Here is a 14029-nt window from a genome sequence, read left to right on the forward strand (position 1 = left end):
CATTTGGTCATGGGAGATTTCAACTATCCTTCCATTGATTGGGTGACATACATGAACACAAAGATGTTCTCCCTGAGGTTCCCGGACTTTGTCAATACAAATGCCCTGAAACAGCTAGTCTGCACCCCAAGAAGGGGTTCAACTGTCCTAGACTTAGTACTCACCAATATGGGGGGAGTCATTGCAATATCCCCATGTGTTGCCCTCCCTGACAAGGTCAGACCATAAATCTGTCATGTTCAAAGTGACAATCAGACCTGACTACCCCACAGGAGCAAAGAAAATGAAAAATTTCTCCAAACCAAACTTCAGCCTAGTAGGTGTTGGCATACAAAGTTTCATATCCCCTGCTACCACAGCCAACAATAAATCCTATACATAAATGCCCTATATAAGCACCTAAACAACTGTAAATTCTCGGCTGTACCTGACCAAATCAAAACCAGGTCCTCCCCAAAAAAACAGGCCACCCTGGTGGACCTAAAGTATAAATAGGTTATATAAAAAAGGAAGACACTGATGTCTAAGAACAAGAGGGAACTTAGCAGAAGAAGAATGCCCTTCAAAGCTTGTAAAAGCAAACCAGATATCTTGTAATGTCCTTTAAAGCTATTTATGAAGTTAAATTAGCATTCCTAGATAAAGATAATCATAAGTCTTTCTTTAGCTACATCTGAAATCTAAAAGGGTGCAATACCCAGCTATCTGTTGAACTTACAGTGGGTGGTACCTCTCATACTGAACCTGAGAAAATTGCCAACCTGCTAGATGGAAGATTTTTTACAAACTTCATCCGCCCTTCCCCACCAGCCGCACCTGAAATCATTCCTGACACCAGTCCTCTACCTAGTATCTCCAAAGAGCAGGTCATATCCACGCTCTCCAAGGCCAAAAACAAGGCCTCTGTGAGACCAGATAACATCCCAGGCTGCTTACTAAATAATCTAAAACAAGACATAGTGGAACTACTTGGCAATGTCATTAACCTCAACCTGAGCATTGGCTTTGATCCAACAGAGTGAAGAACAGTAATAGTATTCCCCTTGCATAAAAGGGGTCCATCAGCCGACCCTGGGAACTGTAGACCCATAAGCCTAACCAGCCTTATCTGCAAGGCCATGGAAAGAATCATCATGGACCTTATGAACAAGAACATAGGTGAGCTTCAAACTCTTGACCCAACCTAGTTTGGCTTTGTTAAGGGTACATCATGTTTATGAACTCATTGGACTTCTTTAAGAATGTCACCAAAGCCCTGGATGAAGGCAAAACAGTACATACCACCTATACTAACTTAGTCAAGGCTTTTGACACAATCACCTACTCAGATATCGTTGAGAAATTCTCCCAGCTGGGGATTAACCCATATGCCACTAGATGGGTTGCCACCTGGCTCACTGACAGAATGCATACTATCAAAGTTGAGGATTCCACCTCTACCAGTAGACCAGTTACCAGTGGCATACCACAAGAATCTATGCTGGACCCTATACTGTTTGGAATCTATTTCTCAGAAGTCCAGGTGAAAGTAGATGGCCTATGGCTTACCAAGTTCACTGATGATTACAAACTGGGCACAATTGAGTCCTCAAACAATGTTAACATATTGCAAACGGGGCTAACACAGGCAAATAATTGGTGCCAAAACCACAGACTAAAACTAAATGCAAAAAAGTGCATTATTATCCCCTTTGGCAAAGAAGAAGTCCCTGCAAATTGCAATATTGACAACACCCCCCTAAGCTCAAACCAGTGGTGTGAGATTTGGGAACACAGGTTGATGTCTAAACTTTGATCATCATGTGTCTGTCCACAGTGGTAAGGAAAGCCTTATAGACTGCACATCTCATAAGTAAGGGCATTGCACCCAAGACTAAGGATTTTATAATTCCTCTGTACTTAACCTTCATCAGACCACTAACATAGTACAATACTTCATTTTGCATGTACCTTACCAGACACCCGCAGCAGCTGAAGAGACCACAGAGGTTTCTCACCACGAAAATTCAGGGCATCTGAACATGATTTACATGGAAAGACTGAAAGCCCTATCACTGTACTTTGTATCCTACAGGCTGCTGAGATGTGACTTTTGCCTGGCCTACAGAGAAGTCTCTGAGCCTGCCCTAATGGAAATGCTTCATATCTGCAACTGAAATGGGACAAGAGTCACTCTCTCTCTCTCTCCGGGGATCTCAACCTAGGCAGTCACATTAGCAGAACATGATGGAGAGACAGATATATCTTCCAGAGATTGTCACTTTCTGAAATAAAATCCCAATTCACATGAAGCAGAGCTCCTCAATTACCCTATTTAACCTGGTCAATTGAATGAGAAACCATAAATTCACCCCACGGGTGGCACCTATGTCCCTCATGGACAGGGGCAGTCGGTGCTGATCATAGAGTTGTTCTGCAAATAACAACCATCTAGCCAAGGTCAATTAGGGAACATGGGTGTAACATGGCTAAATTTGTAAAGGTCCTAGGGCCGTTAACCTAGTAGCCTCCTATGAACCTATGAACTTACACCATGTAGCATGTTCAAATTTTAAATAGTGTTAGGAAACATTCTGCATTGGATCATTTATTATGCTTCTGGCTGTAATATACACCTTATGTAATATTAAAATTGTCATTAATCTGATTTTTTATTTATTTTGTAATTTATTTAACATTTGTTTACTGGGAAAGACCGACTTGGATGAGACAATTTTCAGTGGAGGCCTGGGGAGAAATACTCCAGACACATGTCTTTAAATGTGGGCGGAAACAAAAGCACCCAGAGAAAACCCACATGAATGCAGGGAGGACATGCAGACTCTGCACAGAAGGAACCCCAGCTGGGAATCAATCTGGGGAATCTCTTTCTCTGTAATGATGCCTACATTCTCCTTTGCATCATTGTTTTGTGACTGTCTCTTCAAAACATTAAAATTAAGGTTGCTTATGTCTCAATCATGGTTATACTTTCTGATGCCTGTTTACTCCCTAATGCAAACACTTGATTGTATGTAGCATGACAGATAACTTATAAAGGCAAAACATAACAGTAACATACCCCCAAAGATGTTAAAGATGTCCCACACAAATATAACATTCTTTGTGTGTCTGTATCATCGTCTCCATGTCTATATCTGTTACTACTTCTGCATCATCACTTTTTACTGTGTCATCTTTATCAAGCTACTTGATGTAATCTACACATTATGCAACTTTACAATTGTCATGAGTGCAATGAAGAGTAATACATACATTTTCCTTTGCTTCAATCTGTTGTCAGATTTGAACTTTTTGAAGTAGGACTTCCTATGTGGTTGTTGTTGGGTCTTTCGGCTTTTCCCGGTTAGAGGTCGCCACAGCAGAACTTCGGTCCGCTAATGATTGGCAGCAGAATTTTACGTGCCGAGTTGCCAGCCCTGATGCACAACCTTCAACAAAGGTACGCACATTCACGCATGTCTCCACACAGAAGACACTTTAACTGAGAATCGAACAGGACAACGTCTTACTGTGAGACGACAACGCTACCGCAGCACCACCACCGCATGGCTAGGTAATACTCAGGTCTGTAGACTACATTTGTTTTGGAATGCTTCCAAGGTTCAAATGCAGATGTATGCTGAAGTATTTTGAATGTTTTTTATGACTCCTGTGTTTGTAATTGCTGGCTACACATTTTCTTATCGCACCATTATACTGCTACTTATAGGTTTACAAATTAGTACTAGGCTAACTGTCCTTGTGGGCCATTTTAAACCTAACAAATTACTCTTTGTAAGAATCAAACCCAGGACTTTGTGTCCGTAAGGTAAACACCTTAACCACTATGCCAACCTCCTACTGTTTTAATGTACTTTCTCCCTGTTGAGAACACTGTCTTATACATATCTTCTCTGAATAATTATGATGATAAAGTGAAGAGTAACACAACACAAACATGGACAGAAATGAACCATACACTAATCACTTAGTAGGTCTGCATGTATACTCCTGTCACCAACTGTCCACCTCTTCCCACCCCTTCTGTGTCATGAAATAAACTTGCTTGATTCACTGCTGTTTCCATAAGACATGTTTACACCAGCAATAACTTGCTTTCTCCATAATGTGTTTCATAATACACTTGTATCATACATATCAGGAGTGAAAGACTGCAACTGCCATGACAAATGTATAAATCATGACACCTGAAACATGACCATAAGACATATCTGTTCTGTGTTCTATCTGATTCAGACATGGTTGTATGCATGTACTGCTTATTTGTGCAAAGTTCGGTATGGAGCACCACAGAGGACTGTTAATACCTATTCTATGTAAGTTTAACTCCTCAAGATATGATTGTGCATGTGTTAATACTTCGCCATCAGCACCACAATGGAGATTGCGAGTATTGTGCTTCAGGGAGAGAGTTAAAAAAAATTATAACAAATAATTATTTGAAAAGACTGTACAACTTCTGCATGTGTTACTGGAATTTTGAAATCTAGGTGTCTGGATTTCACAGCAATGTTGACTCAGTTAATTCAGTCTGTTAATGTATGTCTGCAGTCCAATGATTACACTTTTGACTTTGTTACAATGGTGAGTAACCTTTTCACACATAATCCATCACTGCTATTCAGAAATGCACTGTCATATTTAAAAAGTGTCTGCTTGTATTGTCAATAACATTGTGCAAGCATGAACCAAGATAACTGACGGTGATACAATAAATGGTTACTATTTGCATGCAGTCATTTCGGAATGAACTGTTAAGAATGCTTGCTTGGCAATCCACTGTTTTACAATTGTAATTGTCATATAAAACACATACATGTCCTTCACAGTAATGCAATACACATGAATGACACTATATAGATGCTAGCAGAGAAGTATGTAATTACATGGGACAAACACAGTGCTATTACTGTGGTCTGTACAGACACATCCATTTGTCCCAAACCCTTGATGCACAGTAGCTGATGTTCAAAATGGTGAAGTTTTAATACTTACAAATGTGCATTTTCACATCACTGAAGTTAGATTTCTTCTGTGGAGCTTGCAATTTGTACTGTGTTCTCTAGATTGTGTTACTAGTTAGGTAGGTGGCTCGAGTCTGAGAGTGGTGAACCTATGTGTGTAAAATAAAGCTCACAGCAACTGATGAGCTGTGTCCACTTTCACTCAGGAAAAGAATTTAACTTTTGACAAAGCTTGCCCTGCACTTTATCACAGTTTTACCACAAGCATCTTCTCTGCAACACAATAATGAGGGCAGCCTGTCAAAAGTGCAGTTTCTCCCTTTCAGAAGCAAATTTATCCTGTGGTGCTTGCAGTTAATACTGTGTTCTCTAGATAGATAGGTAGAATGTTCAGTTTTGTGTGTGGCTACAATATCAGGTATGTTTATCCTCCTGACCGGACATGCTGTATAAACTCTCACTGAGAGGAAGAATTAAACTTAGGAGAGGATTCCCCCATCCCCTTATTCCATTTTTTATCACAGACATCTTCTCTGAAACACACTGATGAGATCATGTCAAAAGTGTACTTTCCTTACATGTCAGTCTTCATCTGTGAAGCTGGCAACTAATTATGTGTTCTACAGATTGTGTAACAATAGGTAATGGATTCAAATCCAACACTGTTTCACTAGTGTGACTGCAGGTACTATGTGACTGCAGGTACTATCATGTACAACTGGGTTTATGATGACACGCCTTATGTAAAATTCCACTTAGGAGACATATTTTCACTGGCAGAGGGATACCCTATAAACTTCTATTACCACCAGGTATTAACCAGTTTTGGAAATCCAATGGTCGCATCATGCTATCAAAAATTAACTATGTCACATTTGCTGTATGATTTATTCTGTGTCACTGGCTGTTGGTGCTCTGCTGTCTAGACTGCATAGCAAAATAGGTAGGGAGTTTGAATCCAGTAATGGTTAATTGCTGTGAGTGTGTAGTTGTCACGCTGTGTAGTGAATGCTTGAAATCCATATATTATGTGTTGCTGTGTAATGTTACACAACCTTTTTAGAAAAAAAATCACCATATTAAACAGTTGTGATGTCATCCATTCATGTGTGCTCTCACAATTGATTGTAAACTAACATCTACTGTGGCACATGCAATTCAAGCAGTATTCTGTACTTTGTGATCTTAGATAGTCTGTGCAAATCAAACCATTACTTCTTAGACTGGCTGGTGTCATATGACTGTGCATGCAGGTAACAATGTCGTCACCTAGCTATCTGCTTTGTACATGTACAGCTGGGGATTCCTATTACAAGATTTTCTAGTATTTTTTAATACAGAAATGCTTTATTGGATAATGATGATGCCATTGAATTAAATCTGGATTTCCCATGGAAACTGCTAAGGCCTTTCCTATCACCTGAGGAAATAGGACAATGCTCTGTATGCTATTGCCTTAGTAAGCCATGTGTTCAAATCTGTGATTATCCACACATTGTGCATGATTGTCATTCAACCTTCACAGTGATGACTACATTATGCATCTCATATGTTTGGGTATAGCTAGCAGCAGACAATGTTGAGTGAAAAATCAACATATAATGACAGTCTTTTAAAGAAATTGCAGGCACACATATCCCTTGGATCTGTAACATGATGTCACTAATTGCTTATAATTTTATCAACATTTGCATTATGGTGCATTCATTCTTTGCAATATCATGTAGCCTCTGTCATCATATTGTCTGGTGTTCAAAGCCCACATTAACTGACTGTAAGCATTGCTTGACCTTATGCTGTTATGCTTGAATGACATCCAGAACTGTTATAATGTAAACAATTACAGTGGGAGAAGCCTCCCCCATCCCATTTATCTCATATAAATTGTTTGCAACACAATCATAAGATGTCATGACTTCACATAGGTGGAGTCTCACAGTGGTGCTAAGCCTTCCACTGTTGTGCATGTGATTCATACACATCATTAGTCAGTGGAACTACAAAGCTTGCTGTTCAATTCCAGCAAAAAAAGCAAACCTATATGAATGTACTGATGTAACACAAACAGCATATATGAGTGCACTGATGTTACACAAACAACATATAGGAATGTAATGATGTTACACAAACAACATTGCATCAAGTTACTATTCTAAACTTTTTAATTGGAGAAAAAAATATAAACTCATTTTGTAATTTTCTGCCAGTGAATCAGTTGTTCTGTGAATGTCATGGTGTGAGTGCTCCTGAGGTACATGCATTCAGTAATGACTTGTATAGCAAATCTACACTGAGTGTGTTTTAATTCTGGGCCAATGTTGCTGCACAGAACAACAAGAACAGCTTCTTTGGACAAGAAACATTAATATTGCATAGCTCACAGTTTTGCAGAACATTAACATAGTTACCTCCTTGTCATAAATCTGACAAAGTCATAGGATACAAATTATCCTCAGATTCACACATTAATTTCATTTATTTAGAATAAGATCATTTACTATGTCGTGTGGCAGATGTACTCAATACACAGCTCTGTAGAATGTGTCATATGATAGGCAGAAATTTGAATCTGGTAACAGGTGTCTGTCAGATAACTGTGTCAGACAGGAGTGTCTTACGCAAAGAAAGTGTTTATGACACAATTAAAGGGTGACAGTTTTAAGCCATGAACCTGCAAGGGAAAGGGTCCATATCCGTTACAATAGGGAAGTGCTATAAGCCCTTCAAGTGTGTTCATCAAGTATGGAAAGATGCATATGTTGAGTATGTCATTGAGTGTTCACAGACATTACTTAATTTCCAAATAATAATGCACTGTATTGCATGAATACATGCTTCAAGGTAATATACCCCCTGTCCATGGTTGCCAAATGAGAACAAATGATAAAACATGCCCCTTTCTGATGTGCATGACACAGCTGGAAGAGTACTTTTTTTTCTTATTTATATTTGCAGAAATGGAGAATACAGCACTACTGTCAGTTATCATGCATACATTTCCTATATATACATGTTGTTTTCAATAACTTCAGTCTGAGTGAATAGCCCATATCCACCCATACTTGCTGACTGTTAACTCAGCATGTTATCATAATTGATCACACATTTACTCCCCTTTGTTACAATATTGCATTATGTCCATCTAATATCTGTTGTTAGCATGTTTGTTTTAGTCATATACATGGGTCAAGAATTGTGAACAGGATTAATTATAATTACATCAATTCTGAAATTTTTATGTTTAAAATGTTTCTTTGTAACATAATCACAAATGATTGAATGGAGTACATTTCCTCCATTTACCTTCCCTTCTTGCTTATGTCTGCACTATTAACATTGTATTCTGTGTGCATTCTCCCCATTTAACATCCCCTGCATCTTAATTCTTGTAATCAACTTGCTCTTACTCCATATAAGCTGTCTGGAGGTGTTTGTATAATAGATTTGCTTACAGGCAAACCATTTTGTTTACATTGTATGATCATGCTTCTCTGCACCATTTCATAGTCACCAGCACTGCTACTCACCATGAGACAATACTTGTAAATGTGTAAGCACAATGAGCTGCAAGCATATTCAGTGTGTGCTACTGCTCATCTTGCTAATGTGCTGCATTTGTGTAGGCTTCATGTTAAGCCTACACGATTGTTAATGAATCCTAGGGATTGTTTTTTTTTTTTTGCAGGGGGGAAACCCCCCTGCACCCCGCACAACTCCTGCTAATTTATATACATACTAACTCCAAGACTACACAATCCCCAGAAAGGGGAATATTCCCCAACCCCAGGGATTGTTGATGTTGCACACCTGTCAAAAAACCTGCTTTGTCAATCAAAGAGTATCAACAAAACAGATGTCAGCATTTGTGAGTTTCAATGTGTGTGTGTGTGTGTGTGTGTGTGTGTGTGTGTGTGTGTGTGTGTGTGTGTGTGTGTGTGTGTATTTATGTAGAGAGAGAGCATGATAGAGAGGGGCAGAGTAGCTTCAAGCCATGCTTAGAATATTAAGACCAGCCTTTAAAACCAGCTGAATTTTTAATTGGGGTTTTATTTATAAGGAAAACACAAAATGGGAAGCAATGTAAGAAAAATTAAATAATCATTCATGAGTTGTTAGGCTGTTCAGTTCATCAATTCTATTATTCCAGAATAGAAAGTGTTTTCCTTAATGACAGTCAGCAAACTAGCAAGTGTTTTCCTTTAAGACATTTTATTATTATATAGATAGAGATAAACCTAATGTATTATACTTTTTGGCACAACAGCTTCCTCTCCATTTTCTTTTATGGACACCTTGCAGGCTGTATTCTTTCTTCACATTTAGCTGCCTGAATATTTCTCCTCAAAGATCTCTAAAGACTCAAAGGTCAGGATTCTGATATCTTCAATTGATGCTGGTCCTGATCTAGCCAAGCAGGCACTTGCTCTCAGTTAGTTGTTATGGAGCATGTATTCATTAGTTTGCCTACAGGATCTGTACTTCTCAGAAAACCTGTAGTTTTCTTACATAACGCACCCTCTTATAGAAACAGATGATGTAACAATACAACAAACATTATGCTTCCTAGGCGTAGCAGTCCCCCCACAAGCATAGAACTATTAGTTCTACCTTTTGGATAGGATATAAGATAAATACAGCCCATCCACATTAATGTCACTGTGGCCTAGATGTTGCTGGATCTTAAAATTACAAGAAAAGCTCATCTGGATAGTTTTATTTTGCAATCTGTTTGATGGTATGGACAATGTAGAGGGGCATGGTTAATTGTTAACACACTTTTCTACCCAACAAAATAAAATTTTGGGGTTATGAGGGTCAATTTTATGACAAGGCAATATCTGTCTACATAGCTGAATAACATTTCTCCTCATTGCTAAATGTTCTTCTTATACAGCCCATGGGATGCTCACCTCTAAGTACTGCTTTAGGCAAGGCTGTGACTAGGCTTACCTCAGACATACTCAAGTGCACTAACAAATGCTTGGAAAAGTTTGAGGTTATTAATATTGGTTCAAAACACAGCATCTCTATTAGTTCATAAGTTAACACTAAGGTGTTGATTCAGAAGACCATTAGTTGCCTAGCCATAATATCCCAAAAGATAGGTACCCATTGATATTACTTATTTACACCTAGTTTCAACCCCTTTTGCTGGGGGCTTGAGGGGCCAGACCTGGGGTGTATTTATGAATACTTATCAATTTGTCCAGGTTATGCTTAAAGAGGCTTAGGGAAGTGCTTTTCTTTATATACAAAGGAAGTCTAGTCCATTGAAGAGGGATTATCTAGGATATCTGTATCTATTTATCTATCTATCTATCTATCTATCTATCTATCTATCTATCTATCTATCTATCTATCTATCTATCTATCTATCTATCTGTCTGTCTATCTATCTAGGAATTTTGTTATTCCTACACAGCGTGAATGGTGTCACTGCCCACATCCCCCTCTTGGCAGCATGCCTTACATATTAATGAAGGCAAGCTACTGAGATGGAGCCACGGACACAGATATTGAATGAGTGCTATGGGGTGTGTTAGAGTGCCTGCAGATCTGTAACATACCTCCTGCATTGACAAAGAAGACAGTGTCCATAGACACTGAAATAGTGAATGGCAAGTGAAATTAATGCAGGGTGTGTGTGAAAGGTACTGTCACACACCCCCTGCATTGTGAAAGTGCTTTATAGCACTTTACGTTAGAAAACAGTGTCCATGGACACTGAAATTATGAATAGCAACTGAATGTAATGCAGGAGTTGTGTGACAGGTACTGTGACACACCCCCTGCATTCTGAAAGTGACATACACTTTACAATAAAGAAAGTGTCCTTGGACACTTCATACAAAAGCCCAAAAATAGGGAACAGTTTTTAAATATTGCCCTTACAAACTTAGAAAGTTGACAGAATGACAGATCTTACATTAGCATGGATTTTCTGAAGAGTATGATGTGTGAAACTCAAATGTCCCACACTATTTTCTAACTGCAATCTTTAATGATTTGTCACTGATTTTCCAGGAAAACAAAATCCCATGACAAACAGATCAAGAATATGAGGCACAAATCTGGACATCATGTGAAAATCTGTACAGTTGAGAGGCTTAGGAATGTAAAGTCATGCCATGTATGGGATGTGTCACAGTATCTGTAACACACCCCCTGGATTATAAACATGCTTTACAGCACTAAAAACAGGAAGGAAAGTGCCCCAGGACACTTATCTAATAATGAGAAGATGAACAGTTTAAATTTAAATTGTTTATTTTTTTTTTCTTATTTTTCCTGAAAATTTAGGCATAGCTGAGCAGATTTTCAGGGGGCAGCACCTTGCTTAGCAATGCTTAAACTTATCAAGAAGCTATATACAAATATGTAGCTAAAATTTGCACAGTTAAGATAGTTTCATGGTTAGAGTCACAGCTTGGCATGTAGTAGGTGCACAGTTTGAATACCCAGAAAGGCCATTCAGCTTTTACATGGAAAAGCAGGTTTATATTATTTTTTATTTTATTTAATGATGTAATTAATATTTGTTAGCCATGGTAGTGTAGCTTGTCCAAATTCCTAATGTCAGTGGAGATATAAGGTGAAAACCCCAATTTAAACACATACAGTCCCATACAGTACAGCCACACCCCAATGTAATGTAATGAAAATACATAGGGGGAGGTCATGTAAATTATCCAATGACTGGTCATTGATATTCCAAAATGAGCACACTGACTGTTCAGCCCAATAAGTATGCCCATTGTAAATCCTAGCATATACGAATGGAAAAAGGTCTGGTTGCCCCAACTTTATTCCATTGCTATATACTGTAATTTTATTTTTTAACCAAAAAAAAAAACATAATCTGGACTCCAGACATAGCAGAGAGACAGGACAGAGAAAATACTAAAACAATTAGGTATGTTATTCAAAACTAAAGACATGTACCTGATTTTCCTTGTATTTCATCCATTCTGTCTCTCTCCTACCCCTAAACTGTCCGGCATTTTTTGTATATAATATATATATATATATATATATATATATATATATATATATATATATATATATATATAAACACAAAAATGGAGCAATGTAGACCTACTTTTCTCCATTGCTTCCTTTGCAAAGTACTGATGTACTGAGTATGCATGGGAATGCAAGTACCATACAAATGCGCATTATATCAGAAAAAGCCCCAGGATACTGGAAAAACATGGAAGGACAGCATGGCGCTGGTATACAAAGACATTTATTTAAGAAAAGTAAATATTTTCTCTTAAATAATGTCATTGTGTAATAGCAATAACCAACCTTGTAGTTGTGGTATGCTAAGATTTACCCACGGTTGCCTTTATTTAATCACTCAGGCTTCATCCTCGTGATTAAATCACAACAACCATGAGTAAAACTTAATATACCACACTGACATCAGTTATTGCTTACGTAAAATATATACACTTAATAATAATGTATCAGTAATGAGTAATTAATATTCAATTCTGATTATTTATTTTTAAATTAAAACATTTGTTTGCCCTTAGCTCAGTTTTGCTAAGCACTGCTAAGCCAAGCTAAGTAATGCTTAAACAGGATCTGTCTGAGAAATACTTAGTAGTGCTCAGCTCTGCTTAGCTGGTTTGAGCATTGCTAAGAAGTCACATTCTAAGTACTATTTAGCTCAGCTAAGTGGATTTGCACACTGCTAAGCACTGCTCAGCATTTGCCACCTTAAGCACTGCTCAACTCATCTTAGCGTGCTTGCACACTGCACAGCTTTGCTCAGCATTTTTGATAATGGTCCATTGATGGCAAAGGGTGGGAATATGGCCTTATTTAAACTGCACAGGTTTGAATACTGGCAAGAAAGTGATGACGTTGAAACTGCCAACATAACAGTTGCAACAAAACCCAAATTAAAGGTCATGCTGCTAAATGCTAGGAGTCTAAACATGAAACTGCACTCATTGCAAATAGTCTTAATCGTGGAAAATGCTGACATCTGTGCCGTCACAGAAACCTGGTTTCAAAGCTGCAGAGAGCACCCCAGCCATACCTGGTTACTCAACCTATCATACATTTAGACCCCAAACTGTGGGCAGTAAAGCCAAAGGAGGTGGAGTTTCAATATATATTAAAGACATGCACACCTCCAGGCTGGTCAAACTGTATGATGCACAGTAGACACTCCAGGTTCAGTTAACCATTGACAAGAGCCCTATACAAATCATAGCTAGCTACCAGTCCCATATCTGACCGAAGATGGCCAAACTGCCTATCTAGACCTCTTTGAATCTATTAAGATTCAACCCTTTACCCTGAACCTGGGTGACTTTAACTACCCAAACATAGACTGGAAGTACTACTCCTGCCAGAACACAATGCCCAGAAATTCATCAATTTTGTCAATGCAAATGCCTTGGAACAGCTAGTCGATACCCCCACAAGAGGTGATAATATCTTGGATTTGGTATTAACCAACATGAGTAACCACTGCAGTATTCCTGCATTATCATCCTCCCTTGTAGGATCAGTCCATAAAGTGGTCATATTTGAAGTCACCATCTCCCGTGACCCCCCCTCTAGCTAGGGCCAAACAAAAACACTTTTACAAAGCTGATTACAGCCTCCTGATGGAATGTATAAACAGCCTCACAGCCTCCTCCCCCTCTCTAGGAGCTGGCACCAGTATTCAAAACTATACAAAATTACTATATGAACATTCGTATAGCTGCATGGACTCAGGAGGAATACCTGACAGGACTAAATCATCCTCCACAAGGAAGAGTAAACCTGGCTGGTGGACATCTGCAATAAATAAACTCTATAACAAAAGAAAAAAAAAATTGCTGTCCAGGACCAGGAAGGAGCAGGTGCCCAATTGGAAGCAATCTCTTCTTAGCCTAAACTAGCAAATAAGAACACTAGTGAAATCCTCCAAAGGAAACTTTGAGTCCATATTGGCCACATCTACTAGAGACAATCATAAGGCCTTCTTCACATATGTCCGTAATCGCAAAGGTAGCACCCAGATCTGTTTTGAATTGTTGGTCAAGGGCACCACATAT

This window comes from Protopterus annectens, chromosome 11.part0, assembly GCF_019279795.1.
Source record: "Protopterus annectens isolate FY-2018-M chromosome 11.part0, PAN1.0, whole genome shotgun sequence".
NCBI classification, from domain to species: domain Eukaryota; kingdom Metazoa; phylum Chordata; order Ceratodontiformes; family Protopteridae; genus Protopterus; species Protopterus annectens.